General features: G+C 38.3%; 1 long non-coding RNA gene across 1 annotated transcript; it reads right to left on the bottom strand.

The window, feature by feature from the left end:
• Window positions 1-7832: 7832 nt before the first annotated feature.
• LOC143715203 (uncharacterized) lies at window positions 7833-12341 on the bottom strand. Its single transcript, XR_013195682.1, has 3 exons — window positions 11966-12341; window positions 9660-9958; window positions 7833-8260 (listed from the first exon to the last, which is right to left on the bottom strand). It is a non-coding gene; the product is annotated as an uncharacterized LOC143715203 (long non-coding RNA).
• Between the last annotated feature and the right edge of the window lie 4742 nt (window positions 12342-17083).

Raw genomic sequence — 17083 nt, 5'->3', positions numbered from 1 at the left:
CTTCTATCAGCTTGAATTAGTCGGCCAATTCTCCTCTGACCTCTTGCATCAACAAGGCATTTTCGCCCACATGACTGCCGCATACTGGATGTTTTTCACTTTTCATACCATTCTTTGTAAACCCTAGAAATGGTTGTGTGTGAAAATCCCAGTAACTGAACAGATTGTGAAATACTCAGACCGGTAGAGATGCGCGGTTGGCGGTTATAGCCGCGGACTCCGCAGTTCGGGCAGATGACGTGACGAAAAACATTTTTTTCATTAAATTCGGGCGGGTGGCGGGTGGTTTCTAGTCTCGTGGCTGTCATCAGCAGTGCCTTGTATCAGCGGATGGCGGGCGGGTGCGGTTTTGAAAATTGGTTAAAAACATTGGTGCGGATGGATGGCGGACGGATGATGAGTTTTGTGATGTGGTTGCGGATGAAATAATAGCCCATCCGTGCATCTCTACAGACCGCCCGTCTGGCACCAACAACCATGCCTCGCTCAAAATTGCTTAAATCACCTTTCTTTCCCATTCTGACATTCAGTTTGGAGTTCAGGAGATTGTCTTGACCAGGACCACACCCCTAAATGCATTGAAGCAACTGCCATGTGATTGGTTGATTAGATAATTACATTAATGAGAAATTGAACAGGTGTTCCTAATAATCCTTTAGGTGAGTGTAGATATATAGATAGAAATAGAGACTGCAATAGACAAGAGGGATAAATAAACAAAGATAGACAGAACAAAAGATAGATAGATAGACAGAAAGAACTAGCATTTCAGCATAGCGTGTCGGTACAGCGTGGGGAATGAAAGTGCCAGGATCACAGGTATAAACCAGTGCTATTGTCATTGCTTGAGACTGGAGGTTGTCCATTGGGAAAATCTGTCATTCTGGACAAACTGTTGCAGGTTAACCAAGTTATATTATGAAGTGTTATGCTGTGAATGACCGTAAAGGCTTGGTATATTGATTCTCTATTTTTCTTTCACAGTAAACCAGCTTGAGATTGTGGTGAGGATACATTGTGCACATTGTGTGTTCTCTATTCAGGGAACGTGTCCAGTCACTGTTTTTCCAACTAATTTTATGTAATTTGTCTACCTTAACTCATAATGTTGTGTTTATTTCAAATGCCCAGTGGGCATGTGAGGAGAGAGAGGGAATTTTTTGTTTTACATTGTATTTCTTTTGCTTTGAGTTTCTTTGATAACCTTACGTACACTCTGCGGGGTTCTTTTAATTGAAATATTTATTGGGAAACGTGTAGTTTTCCAAAGAGGCAAACGCTGCAGTGGTGTGTGTGGAGTGAGGGGGGATATTGCTTTGTATCACGTGTACTGATTTAACTGTGGTTATTTTACCTGTGGTATTCTCCTTAACTTTATTTATTAAGAGTGACGTGTGGTGTGATTAAATTCTGACACGTCTCGAGAAGGAAACTCGGTACATGCTCTTAAACATTTGGTGTTTTGATTGAGGGACGTTTCATGGGGTATTACATTGTTGTCTTTTTAATTGTTTTTATTATTGAATTTTTGGTGAAATAAATGTATATTTTTGATAGACCAGCTTCCATCTGCGTCCTTTAATTAGGGTGGCTTGTGTGTAACCAGGTAGGCCTTTTGAGCTGACTATTTAATGGTATAATCATTGGTTTGGGATGTATTTAATTAGTAGTGGGTGTGTAGACCCCTGGTGGCCACATAGAGATAGACTGCAATAGACAGAATGATAGATTAACAGATAAACAAAATAATAAACAAGACAGAGAGAACGATAGACAGACAGACAGAATGATAGACAAGACAGACAGAACGATAGAGAGACAGACAGACAGATGTAGATCTGCAGAGAGAAAGAGAGAGCGAGTGCTGATGGTCTCCAGGGGCAGGATTATGTGTCTGTATGCCCCAGGCTGAGCTGTTCTGAGGGGGGATTAGACCTCAGTCCTGCTCCCCGGCTGGATTACCTCTCCAACACTCGACTGAATCTCAGACACATCTGCATCCAAGTCCTCTGCACCAATTACTCCGAGACACATGTGGAAAAACATCAGTTTATTTGATTAACTCAGCCGATGAGCTCCTCGATATTGATGAAAATATATGGGATACAGTATTAAAAATGGTAGTTATAAACATGCTTTGTAATTATACATTCAATTTTCCCCCTTGCTCTCACCTCGGCAGTTCAACCGGACAAATTCCAACATCTCAGAGCAAGGATTCTTCTTCCCCCGATCTTAAACTCAGTCCCTGGTGCTGCATTGCTTGACGAGCAGCATGAAGTGTGGCATATATTTGTCCCCGTGTCACTGATGGACCACGGCTGGATATTACTCAACTGTGCAGGTGAGTTAGCGCAGATATTGTTAAAATTCGAAAGGTCAGTCCCAGAGCTGCTTGTTGCTGCTCACAGTTCCACTCGAGTGAAGGCGGAGTACGAAGCATCAGCTTGTCTGCCAAGCTGCAAAAATACTGTTTTTACATCTGTGCATTTGAATCTTAATTTTTATATTTTATATAGTCGTATAATTGTATATAGTCGTGCAGCTGCACTCTTCCAAATGATCAACAAGAATATATGGCTTTTTAAATTTGCCATTTAATAAACATCACTGATCAGCAAGAAAACACACTTTTTATTTTCTATTCACATCAGTTCAGTTTTAAAACCCAGTGAGCTGCCTTGAAGTCAACTATCTACATAGGCAGCGCCCTTCTAAGGGAGCATCCAAACTAACGCTTTACTTAAGCAGAGAAGGGAGACTAAAGAAGGGTTATTAACTAAAATTAAAATCATAGCATTTTTGTTGCTTGAAATAAAACAAATGTTTGCTGAAATAAAATATAATATTACAAAAACTCCTCATACTGGTTTAGTTTTACTTGTAACTAAAACTAAAAATGAATAAATATTATACAGACATTAAAATAAAAATATCAATAAAAATAACACACAACAAATACAAATTAAAAAACGAATTGAAAATTGAAGAAAAAAAAACTAAACTAATATCTTGATGATACAAAAATAACCAGAATTTGATGTTTGCATATTGCTAAACTAACAATGCAATAATCTAATAAACATAAAATGCAAATATAGGGAAAAAATGGTCAATTTCAAAAGTATTCTTGTTACCTTTCAGTATTGAATGAAATATAATTAGATTTATAATCAAAATTTCAATTCAACCACCATTTTGAAAGATTTTTTTCAGAGCTTAGAGCTCATTTCAAAGCATTTTGGGATTGTTTTCTTAATTGTAATTCTGCATTTGAGTTTAAGCAAATCTTACCTTATCAAGTCAGGTCAGCTTTATTAATATAGTGCTTTATACAATAGAGTTTCACAGTGATAAATCAATGATGCATACAGAATTCAAATCTGCTGTAAAGCAGCTCTAAAAAGACAATAGTGCCATTGTTCAGCCAAAGTGCGTTCAGTGTTATCATAGGTGTCCTGACTTTTGGAACACCTATGATCCCTTAAAATACTTAGGTAGGCAGCTCACTAGGATTTGTAACAAAGCTATTATGTTTCAGGGAATACACCGATATAAAAATATACATATCACACATACTTCCAGCCAGCTTATGATGTGGATCTCACAACAGCTACGCAGTTAACTCAGTAACACGCATTTAATTGGCCCTGTCTGAGAATGGAAACGTGTTTTACAGTATTGAATCTTGAAATAGAATAAATACACTTGGCACGCTCATTATTACTAATCCTGAGAGGCTAGCGAGTGAGAGTGTGTGTGTGTGTGTGTGTGTGTGTGTGTGTGTGTGTGTGTGTGTGTGTGTGTGTGTGTGTGTGTGTGTGTGTGTGTGTGTGTGGTGGTGGGATGCAGACAGTTGGCAAGCGTGTGCTGCAGCTCCTTAACAAGCCTGACACACACTCGCGTACACACACACACACACACACACACACACACACACACACACACACACACACACACACACACACACACACACACACACACACACACACACACACACACACACACACACACACACACACACACACACACACACACACACACACACACACACACACACACACACACACACACACTATGCTCTAACCCCTCACACTATGGGGTCAGTGACCTGCATATATTAGGCACACCATCGAATGCAAATGAGCCGGCTTGGCTTGTCCTCTCCCCTTCCACTCTACTCAGCAGCTCCAAACACAATCATGCTCTTTAACAAACTCTCACTTTTCCCATTCTGGGTTTAAGTTGAAGTTCAGTGTCACATAATGCCTACAGACCTCTTTTAGCCATCTATGTGTGTGATATACATTATTACATACACTCTGTGTTCCCTATATCATAACATGGCATGAAATGCACTGAAGAAAAGTTGGCTTTGAAACAATTTTCACTTGTTGTAAAGTGTAATCCAATAATCTTTGTTTTTATTTCCAACTTCAAAAATACGTTTTTACAGTTTGCACAGTATCATTAGTGATGTTTGCTAAGCATCTCTGTTACTGGCTCAAATGTCTGGTTTATGGCAAGCCGTTTTAACTTTTATTCATTTCCAGGATATGAATTCTTGATATCAACAATTAAATTTTCATTAGTTGAAATTATAGTTATTGATATCAGGAATTAGATTTATACTAGTAACAATGGCAATTTTTCATATCAGAAATTACATTTCCACTAGTAACAATGCTAATTCTTGATATCAACAATTAAATTTTTACTAGTTAAAATGCTCATTCTAGATATCAAGAATTGTATTTGAACTGGTAAAAACTATAATTCTTGATATCTGTAATTGTATTTTCACTAGTGAAATGTCACCATAGGCTGCCATTCAAAATCAATTGTTGATATCAATAATTGATTTCTTACTAGTAAAAACCTTTATTTTTGATATCAAGAATTCAATTGTCACTAGTTGAAATGTCTATTCTTGATATCAACAATTGAATTGCTACTAGTAACAATGTTCATTTTTGATATCAAGAATTCCATTTTCACTAGTGACAATGTTAATTTCTGATATCATGAATGTGATTGTTACTAGTAAGAAAGCCATTTTAGATATCTGAAATAATATTGATATCAGAAATACATTTTCAGATATCAAAAATGAAAATTTTTACTAGTAGCAATTAAATTGTTGATATCGAGAATAGACATTTCAACTAGTGACAATTGAATTATTGATACCAGGAATTCACATTCTTATAGTAACAATGTAATTATTGATATCAAAAATTGTATTTCTACTAGTAAGAAATCAATTGTTGATATCAACAATTAATTTTGAATGGCAGCCTATGGTGACATTTCACTAGTGAAAATACAATTAGAGATATCAAGAGTTCAATTGTTGATATCAAGAATTCAATTGTTGATATCAAAAATGTAATTGTTGATATCAAGAATCTAATTGTTGATATCAAGAATTCATATCCTGGAAATGAATAAAAGTTAAAACGGCTTGCCATACTGGTTAGGGATTTGAACAAAGCCATTACCCGCACACCTGTGTGTGCCGACCAGGTGCAGTAGGCCAACGACCAGCAATCTGTCTGAAAGCAAAAAAAGCTGTGATGGGGCACAATAACAGCCAATTGGAACATATTTTTTTGTAGATAGCAACGCCCTGGCAACCACACCCAACACCCTAGTTTTGCACGGACAAACACCACTAACGTTTTCTTCAGAACATGTATAAATATTGTATCATAAAATTATCAAAAAATCGACCATAGAACAGAAAAATCTTCACAGTATCTTAAACAGTTCTTCTAAATAGAAATGAGACTGAATGGAGATGAAGCTGAGACTAGAACGATAGAAAGAATGATATATAGAACGATATATATAACGATAGAACAATAGATAGATAACATGATAGATAACATGACACTCATACTAGTCATTATCATCTCATCCAGCTTTAAAGGCGTCCTATTATGCTTTTCCACTTTTTCAACTTTAGTTAGTGTTTAATGTTGCTGTTTGCGCATAAAAAAGATGTGCAAGGTTACAAAGCTCAAAGTCCATACCAAGGGGGCATATTTTATTTAACAGAATCCACTTTTCATGAACTACAACAAACGGCTCGTTTGGACAACAACACACTTTTCCCGGATCTTATGAAGTCCTACTGTTCTTCATTTAAATAATCCCCGCACACGGAATATACCAAAAACTTGGCGAGGCCTGGAAAAATTTTCTCCTAAGGCTGATGATATGTATTTTTAACACTGTTCCTGAACATTATGACCTCAACATTTGTCTGTGCGCTGCACAATTTACGAAGAACAGCTTCCAAAAGAGAGTTAAATGCAGGCTATACACACAAAAGCTTCTCCTGAAAGACAGCCATTCCCATTTTGTTGGGACAATCTGTTGTTTATGGATCACAACTTGTATTATTATTTGTAGTTGTGTTTTCTATTAACAGTTCAAATCATAAGCTTTATGTAGTTGCTAAGATATCTATGATGTAAACGAAGGGCAAAGCTTTGCCTCCGCTAGACTGCTAACTAGCATTACAGTGTTGATGTAGTGTTTACTGGAGCTTTTGTAAGCTCTTGCTTTTGTAAGACCGGCCCTTAGGAAAATTATCCATGATTTTGTTATTGATTACTGTTTGTATTACCATAGATTTCCGACAAATATGATTAAATAGTGGATAACATCGTGTGTATAAAAATAAATAAAAATAATGTGCTTGCAAAGTCCGTGCTTGAAATCCGTTCTGCACGATCCTCTTGTTTGTTAACATTGTCAGGGTGTGAATCGGGCTTGAAATGCTTTGAAATTGACGCCATCGTTAATGTTTACATCTGAGCAGAACTTGCGGTTATGAAGGGGTGTGACTTTTCCCGAACAAGCTCTGCCAATCACAGCACATTTCGTATTGCAAGAGGAGGAGCTTAATCGAAAATCACACGTTCAACCAGACTGGGGAGAGAGGAGCTGTAATAATGTAAAATATGTGAAAAATAATGTGGTTTTTGAACAATCAAGCATGAAAACATATTCTAGTACACCCCAAAATTAAGACTTTGTAAAAGGACATAATAAAACCCCTTTAAATTAGTCTAGTGATGGATGACAACTGAATGAAGCAAATTTTTCTCATCATCATTATATAAACTTGCCACAAAACAGTTTCACACAAATATGCAAGTATAGACTAGTTAGCTTAATGTATGATTGGTTAACCCATCAAGGCCCAGATTTGTTTAAAAGATGTCTATTTGCTTCAGTGTTTTTTGTTTCGACATACTGTGCAGTTCTAATGCAATATTAAGCGGTGAAGTTGCCAGGTGCGTGCATTATCCAGCAAGAAGTCAAAAGCTTGTCCTAAAGTTGTCTCCTTGTACAGCAGTCGTGTACACACCAAAAAATATTCACGGATGGCAAATGAGGAGTTCCAGCTGTCTGTGTTTGTCAAAGAGACGGACATTCTAATGGCGAGTCGATTTGTTTTGCATTGCAATCGCGAGCTTCCATAAAACCATGACCAATTAACACAATAACATGTCCAGAGTCTTCAGTAAATGAACACAGCCGCGTGTTTATATGAACACACCCACGCACGAGCACACACACACACCCTCAAACCGCTCGCTGGCACACATATGTGGGCTCTCTGAATGTTGGCAGCGTGTTAGTCTTGCAGCGGAGTGGATAAGATGTGCTGTCAGGTCTTGTCTGCAGGCAGTGTGTGTGTATTCCCTGCCACAGAGACTAAATAGGAGTTTAATTCTGTTAACAGCCAGTTCACCGCGAACTCTGCGGGGCCCGAGCCCCCGGTCCACCAGGCGGTAGAAGCCCGTGGAGGAGCAATAACTGCTGGGAGCCAAATAAAAAATCGATGAAGAGCTTCGCGGCTACGGGTGGAGTTTAACAGCGATTTCTGCTTTACTCACTCCAGACCTGAGCTGGGGGAAAGCACCATTGATTTTCCCTCTCTCTGCATCTTAGCCTTGTTCTCTTTCAATAAATATCAGCCAGAAATGTGTGTATGGACGCGCAACGAGGGCGAAACGTGTCGACCTACACTTCAGGACTTACGCTTGCGTCTTGCGGTAGGACTGTCGGTCAGCGGAGTTTGGAAGTTGAATTTTGCACCTCTCAGACGCTAGTTCAGAGGATTCCTCATTCTCACAACTGCACCCGCCGCTTGAGCTATTCTCTGTGCATTCGCTGACAATGGACATGTGCCCATGTTTTATTCAGCTCCCTTTAGATCAATAATGCACTGTGAAGAAGAGTCCTGGAGAGAGAGAGAGAGAGAGAGAGAGAGAGAGAGAGAGAGAGGGAGAGGGAGAGGGAGAGGGAGAGAGAGAGAGGGAGAGGGAGAGGGAGAGAGAGAGAGAGAGAGAGAGAGAGAGAGAGAGAGAGAGAGAGAGAGAGAGAGAGAGAGAGAGAGAGAGGAGAGGGAGAGGGAGAGGAGAGAGAGAGAGAGAGAGAGAGAGAGAGAGAGAGAGAGAGAGAGAGAGAGAGAGAGAGAGAGAGAGAGAGAGAGAGAGAGAGAGAGAGAGAGAGGTATAACAGTCAGAACATCATTGCAGACAAACTCACAGACTGAACGAATAAAGACTAAGATCTTCTTTCTACACTATCAGCTTCATTTAGCTTCAGTTGTGTCTCCCTCTTCAGGGCACAGGACACAATGAATCCCAATGAATCCAACTCTAATCTTCAACCTTCTGCATGTTCTCTTCATAATTGCTCATTTCAAAGCAACCTTTTTGACACTTTTCCAAGTACATAGTGTGCAGGAACAGAAAATGTAAAAATTAAAAATATTAGTACACCTAAAGGAAATGTGTTGCATGAGACACATTGTACACAAACATCTGACATCAGAATGCAGCGATTGACCAATCAGAATCAAATATTCCAGAGACACATGGAATTATTTACAATTCTAAACAGTTTGTCTATATGTGCTAATTGGAGACATTTAAATCCATATGAAAAGCCCTAAAGCAGCTCGTATCTGTGACTCGGGTCCCCAGTGTCACACGCAAGAGTGACAAAGCTTCCATCTGTCAGCGAGGACCAGAGGTCTTAGTAAAGGCCAGACCTGCACTGAGGGCCGATCCAGCCAACAGCAGGGGCCCAGGGACAGAAGACGCTCTAAAGACACAGCAGTCAGCACAGACAGTATGTCACACAAACACTGCTGATATCCTGATCTATTATCATCAAAGACAAGCCTTTAAAATGTCATATATTATCATATATTTTTAAAGACATGTTTTATTTAACAGTCAAATTAATGCACTGTAGAGTTGGACATGGACGCAATTATGCCACTTATTTATTTATTAATTAATAAGATGGTGTTTAATAATTTTGTATACCGATAATAATTAGACTCATACACAAAGATATACACTGTATAAAAGCTATTTTAATATATACACTGCCTTGGGTATATCTTTGCAGGTCCTGCCCTTTTTCATGTACAAATTGATGTACACTACAGAGTATTTTCCATTTAATGTGAGTGAGTCTCCAAAGACCATTTAAAGACAGTAAATGAAATGAAATATAAAATATTCCATTTACAGGCACATGATGTGGTATTGTTGATTGCTTCCTAAAGGCAAATGTGCATCTAAAGGGTGTTTTTGAGCGTTGCGCTGAAATGTTTATTTTCTCACCATCAGCCATCCCATCATCAATATGTTCAAACTCAAATGGATCCTTCTGTGCGGACGGCTCTTGTCCTCTCCATGTTGAGCGTGGTGGTCAATGACCCAAAGTGAACAATGTTGATGCAAATTGATGCTCTTCTCCAACCAATCAGGATGCAATATATAAAAACACAGTTGTCACTGTAACAAATCACAAAATTAATTTGGCAACGGCTGCATTAGTATACTTACTGGTTTAATTCGATGCTCAGTTGATAATCTCAATCTAGAGGTGAAGAAATGAAGATGGACAGGCCGAGACGAGACTGTGGGGAGAGTGATGAAAGAGAAAACAACTGACCTCGTTTCAACCTGGTATTAACATCCGTCTAAGGTGATCCGGTCACAGAGACGCACGACATGTGACCACTTCACTTTGTAGTGTAAATGCTAATGCGCTCTGACAGTCAATCAACCTGTCAATCAACAGTTGCTCTAAAACAAGGGTTTCAAATGAGCCGGTTATAGAAAACGTATAAATACATTCCAAGACTTCATGGATGTCAACTACAAGAACTTAGTATGCGATGTTGATGAGTTAAGAAATCACAAGTAGGGGAACTTTAAAGGGGAACTCGCAAAATGATGTTCGATAATTAAAAGGTTAATAGAGGAAGAGCAAGGTTTCTGAAATTAACAAACAATATAAATTATATCAATAACAGATTCTCTCAAATATCTGCATTGTATTAAAGCAAGTAAATAAACAGCAGACTGAATATTATCATATAAATCAAGGTTTCCCAAACAGGGATTCAACAGGGAACTGCAGAGTGTTTGATGAAAAGCTAATAATTAATTAAACCAAAAGATAAAAGTTCAAAATAAAGTTATAGTTATTCAAACCCCTCCACGATTACACTCTTTATTGGTGCAACAGGGCCTGAGAAAGTGCGTGTGTGTGTGCAGACTAAAACAATGAGAGAAAGAGCAAAACTGAGCAAAGAACCCTTGGTCTCTGAATACATTTCCTGGAACCGTGCACTGGACTATCCATGCATGGAGAAATGCAACTGACAATGAATAGAAAACAGTGGCCTTCTTCCCGGTTTTAATTAGTATGTGTGTGTGTGATTGTATTTTATTTGCAGATGAGGGGTGAGGTGCTGGCAGCGTCGCTCCTGTGACCCACCTTACTGCACACACACACTCGCGCACTCTCAGATGCCGCTCTGACACTCACAGATCAGCGTAATGAGCTATAGTCACCACAAAAGGTCAGAGGTCAAAGCTATTATACCGCATCTCCCCATTAAAACCCGGCAACGTGGCCCGGGCAGCCGTCCTCACCCCTGCTCTCTACAACCACAATTAAGAGCAGCAACCACTGACCTGAAACAGCAATTAATATAAAGAAATACAGTTAGTTTAATAGCTGCAGCACAAACACAAAGTAAAGATGCATTCTTTGAAAGTGCACTAAACTGATGCAAACGTACATCAAATGTGTAATGTCTAAAGATTTGCATTAGATTATAGCCCTGATGTGATCAAACCTCTAATTGTTTTAAATGTTGTGCTCCAATGAATGATTCCTCATGTGTCTTGCTGTGATCAAATGCACCATTTTCATGTAAAACAGGTGACAAAATCACACAGATATACATCTAAGGAGAAACCTGAGTCATATCTGTTCATTATAATTCATATTTCAATTTTAAATTGTACCATGCATACACTGTAAATTTCAATGCACACTGCAAAAAAATGAATTCTTACTCAGTGTGTCTGTCTTGTTTTCCATTACAAATATCTAAACATTCTTAAATCAAGATATATTTACTTGAGAAGCGAAATGACTGAAGATATTAGGTCACTAATGAAAAGTAGTGAGTTCATGCTTAAAACAAGAAAAATATCTGTCAGTGGGATAAGAAAATCAATAATGCTGGTTTCCCTTTGAATTACTAAGTTAATTTTTCTCACCCCACAGACAGTTTTTCCTGTTTTATGCACAAACACACTTAAAACAAGACTATCTCAAGTAATTTTGCTCTCCAAGTAACTGCATTTTGATTTTAAAAATATATATATATTATTAATAGAAAACATGACAAAAATACTACTGAGTAAGAAAAACATTGTGTGTTTGTATTGCCATTGAGGGAGAAATGTTCATAGATATTTAACTTGCACGGCTCGTGCGCACAGCGACATGCGATTAACTCCAATTAATCTGACATCGGATCGCTCATGGAGGCCTCAGTGAGAGAATCGGCCTAATTGTACATAATACAGTCAGATGTAAAAAAACACATTCGATTATGGCTGACCTGTTTCCAATGCGCATGGCCGATGAGTTCATTGATATCGGTAGCCTACGCCTAAAATAGGAGGGTAAGCCCGTACAGAAGATCCTCCTCATTACCACAGCACATGACACACGTCCTTGATGAATCTCAGGATGTGTTTTCATAAAGGGCAGGATGCTTTTGAGTAATTCTGGCGCGGTCCTCATATTAATACAATAGCCATGAAGGTCTTTGTCGAGGTGTTTCTTCGAGTGTCAAGGGGCCAGAGATGATGACAAACGGTTGGAGATTTAATCAAACGCAGCGTTGGCTGAATGAACATGAAGGGAGACAGCGGAAGATAAATGCACTTTACGCAAGGGCAGAGTCTCTATTAACTGTAGTCTCGACTCTCGGGTCTGTGTGTTGCTGGAGCACAGCGTCCTCTGATGGACAACACCATACAGTAGCCTATAAATCATTATGCAGAAGCACGGCGTGAAACGCAAGATCTAAAGTCCCCATGAAATCAAAATTGAAGTTTTTTTTAGTGGTTTTTTTTAGTATGAATATGTTAGTCTTACTGTTATCTATAAACTAGTTTGCTCCAAAACAATTACAAAATATGCATTTAGAAGATATAAGCGTTCAGAACTTATAGTCTCTCACTTTCGCCAATATGGATCAATGATTTTGATGACATCACTCTGCACCTAAGCAAAATTCTCATCAGATTTTCTGTCCAATCAAATGCTCTCTAGAATGTGAAGCTCCTCCCCTACATTATAAATAGACGCTGAAGCTGCGCTGAAATCGGTCACTTGTTTACGCATTCACTATTTTCAACATGGTGAATGGCACATAGTGCACTTTATAGGGGATAGGGAATGATTCAGACAGTGTAAATATGTTTTCCATTGGGGCGAATGAAGACGCAGCTTCGGTCCACAATAGAACAGAGCGGATCATAGCGAGTCGACGCAAGACCACAAAACGGAACAGACTCATTAAATTCTACACAGAATTCTATATTTTAAAGCTATATTGAGGAGATCAGGAGGAGAAACGGTTAGGGATTAGGAGGAAACTGCAGCTTTACTGAACTCAACGGCTGTGGCCGAGCTGTGATAACGAAACGTTCTTGGCTATTTAAAAAAAGGGGAGGAGCTGTTCGATATGTCCAGCTCTGTCTTCCTGTTTCAGTGGAAATTACGTCAACACATTGAATAATGTTGCGTGTTTCTAGGCACTTCAGTTGGGTTTTAGCTATTTACTGAACCGTTTATGCATTTTATCATATTACTGTTGCTGCTTGCTTATAAAATCGACTAGAAAAAAATGTGAGTGGTGCTATTTTGGAGCTTTCCCAAGGTTGTAATTATATGCCATTTTTAGCATAAATAGTGCGAGTTCAAAAAAAGAAAAAGTGCTCTTCAAATAAGCTGCAACTGAAATCACATATAGCAGTTATTACATTTGATTTGAGACTTCTAAAAGTAGGCAAACTGTATTTGGACGAACGTTATATAATTCATACTAATATAGAGAGTACTTAGTGCATAGTGTATAGTATACTCCTGTTTTTGCTATGGTGTTCTGAGTGTTGCTAGAGTGTTGAAATGTTGCTAAAGGTGTTGTGAGAGGTTGCTCAGACGTTGCTTACTGCCTTAAGTCAAAATTAATTATTAAATAAATGTCAAATTAAAAATTAATATAAAAGCAGTCCATCTAAAAAAAAACTTTAAAAAAAATCCACCCTCAAATCTTGATGATATTGTTTTCCTTCAATCTTTGGGGAGCCATTTTTAATGTAAGTCTATGAAAATCTTTTGGCCATTTAAAATTTTAAATCTGGGTCTGTTTATCATCCGGCTTCAGAATACTTAAAATAGTGTTTTTATAATGCTTTATGTAACTTCATTAAAAACATATATATATCCCTTTAACCTTTTAACATAATTAATGTGTACAGTCTTTAAATGTACATTAGAGTGTGAGGGTTTGCAAGAGCTATACATGTGTGGGTTCTCTGCCATGTGTGTGTCTGTCTACTGTATATGTCAGAGAGTTCACTGACACAAAGGATCGATGGCTGGAGGAGATCTGCAGCCAATTATTTTCAGCTTAATGGTCCCTCAGGTATCAGCAAGAGGAACAACAAAACGACTGCAGGAGAGACCGAGTCCTGACAACCCCAGCGCTCTGTCACCAGTGAAACACTGCTCTGCCAACAATTCCCAGGAGCCTGTGAGGGGAGGGGGGCGACCTGATTGGCTGGCTGGCCTGAGGGGGAAACTGCCATATGAGAGATGATGCTTCGGAGCTTTCGAATATTGAGAGGTTTTAGAGAGTTTTTGGAGTTTCTGTGAAATTGTTGTCACAATGTGGAGCGACTTATAAGAACAGAATATATTGAGCATTGCTGTGAGAGCTGCACTTGAGGCACGTTTAGTATCTTTGCTGAAACAAATAAATGCTATGCATTACAGAGTTTTTACTGTAGTAAATAAATATATATATATATATATATATCTGTATGTCTGCTAAAAATCCAGCATTGCATCAGAAATAAATTAAAAAAATTATTAAAATATAAAACAGTTATTTTAAATTGTAAAGTTGTCACAATATTAATCCTTTTACTGTAGTTTTGATTAAATAAATGCAGATCTTGTTGCACATAAGAAACATTTTCGAAAAACACACTGACCCCAAACATTTTAACGATATATATGGAAATGAAAGCTTTAGCGTAAGTTCTGCCAGGAAGATTCAATGTTACTCACTCATTACTTTCTGGTCTATCCAATCATTATCTAATACTTGGAGTATAAAAGATTGTTACTTAAACACGTTTGAGTTCGCAGATGATGACGCAAACATCCACCTCCATCCTCCCACCACCTTGGTCCCTGCCGATGTGAACTACCGGACGCCATCCAATATTTCTGTCGGTATTTTCTGTTCTACTAATTAATAAATGTCATTGTGATATCATCTCGTCTTCCGAGTCTTTTTGGTAGAAATATGATTTGCGTCAACAATGAATCTGTACAGTACATCTACAACAAATGTACTCACGTGTCAAAGAACTGGACCATTCTTCAATAATTTGGACATTTTGTTTGAAAGTTTCTCTTCACCTGTTGAGTTAAACACAAGCAGGGTTAATGGCGGACTGAAGTGATTGGACAGTTACCTCTGGAAATGCATTCAGCAATGGTTATTTATGTGGACACATTTTTTGGACACATTTTGAAAGAAAGCAATTCTTCATGTGCATGCATTGGTTTAGTGGTAACAGCACAGTAGAGTGATAGTTTCTTTCAGATGTCTGTCAATAAACCGACTTGTTTTTGCTCAGAAAGATTGCTTCAAACTGTTGCTCCATCATGACAGACCTGAAAGAACGTAGATGGAGATAGAATGAATAGATATTAATGCAACTGAAGCTATTACAAGCAAAATGTGAGTTAATCTGCTAATACGGCAAAAAAGCACCTGAGGCCTGTATATACTGTACCACGAAAAGGTGCATTTACAGGTACTGAGGTCTAAAAATGCATTTACACAGAAATCATATTGCAGAAGTAATGTTATTGAAGTAATACCAAAAAATATGATAAAAAGACATGCAATTATAAAATAAACATCTCTTAAAGTTGCACTATAGCTGCATTACATGTCAGAACTAACTCAGACGAACAGTGATGTGGGTCAAAGTGGGGTATTTTACTTTTATATTATGTCTTGGAGCAGGCACAGAGCCACCTCAGAGCAGCCTTAATCTTTCTGTGTAAAGTTGCCTTAAGTGTCCTCTGTTGTTTTTTGTGAAAGAACCAGCAGGTATCAGGTAAACGCAGCCACTGTGCGATAGTTTTAGGTCTGTGTGCTGCTGGGTGGTGCAGCTCGGTGAAGAATACATATGGAAGATTGTGTTGGAGATGATGTGAAAGCTTTTGTGTGCTTTAGTTTGCAGTCAGCAGTAAAGCTATAGCTTTCTTCTGCTTCTCTCTCGGGAGGCATTTCAACAATAAAGCGTCACACGGCGGAATACTTACAGCACAGTATCCATTCATGCTTCTAGATCAGCCTGAAATGAAATGTTTAGAATCCTTGAGGTTTAATTCTTCTGGGAATGGGCAGAGAATAAGGTGAAAGCTTGGAAAGTGAACGAGAGAGAGAGAGGAGACTAGTGTCGTCTTCCTCCTCAGACACCACAGCAGCGGGACCTGCGGCTCTTTAAAGCGTTCCCAGAAGGCATCTGATATGCATTGAACTCTGGGGTGCCTCTAGCTACACTTTCTCTGCAGCTTAGACATCATAAAGTATTTAGGTGCACTTAACACACACAGGTAAGTAACCAAACATTCAGAGCTCAACTTAGAGGTGGATGAAACATTGAAGGTTCATGCCCTGTCATGCTCTCCTTTGATACGCTGGTTCGTTTGGAAGGAGAAACAAAACGAAACAGAAATGTGGCGAATTCAGAAAGACGGCTATTTAACCATTTTAAACTGAAACATGTAATATTTAGAGAATTCTATTTGCAATACGTTGCTTCAACGTTCTCTATGAGATGTTAGAAAGACATTCAGGAGATGGTTGCGAATTAGCTCTAATCAAGATGTTCAACGGATGGTTGTACACAGGTATAAACTAGTACGTTACTGAAAAATTGTGCCATCAGGCAAGGTATGGTGCATTCTTAAAAATAACTTCTTTATTGGCATCTAGTCCCATGAAGAACCTTTAACATACATGGAACTTTTCCATTGCATAAAAAGTTGTTAGTGGAAAAATATTCTTTAGATCATTAAAATGTTCTTTACACTAAGAAAAAAGTGGTTCTTGTACTGTTCACTGCAAAGGTTCTTTGGGGAACTAAATGGTTCGGTTCCACTTTATTTTGATGGTCCCTTTAACACATTCTGTTGTCTATAATTAACATTGCACCTTCATGTCTACTAACTCTCATTAGAGTATTAGTAGACTGGTAGGGTTTGGGTTAGAATAAGTTGACATGTAGTTGCAAAGTTACTTATAGTCAGTAGAGTGTCTGTTGGAGGACCATCACAATAAAGAGTTTGCAGATATGAAGCAGACTGTACACTAATACTCTAATGAGAGTTAGTTGACATGAAGTTGCAAAGTTACTTA

Source organism: Siphateles boraxobius, unplaced genomic scaffold (genome assembly GCF_051911475.1).
Source record: "Siphateles boraxobius isolate OS27281-9 unplaced genomic scaffold, OSU_SipBor_1 57, whole genome shotgun sequence".
NCBI classification, from domain to species: domain Eukaryota; kingdom Metazoa; phylum Chordata; class Actinopteri; order Cypriniformes; family Leuciscidae; genus Siphateles; species Siphateles boraxobius.
This window is presented reverse-complemented; position numbering and strand designations above follow the sequence as displayed.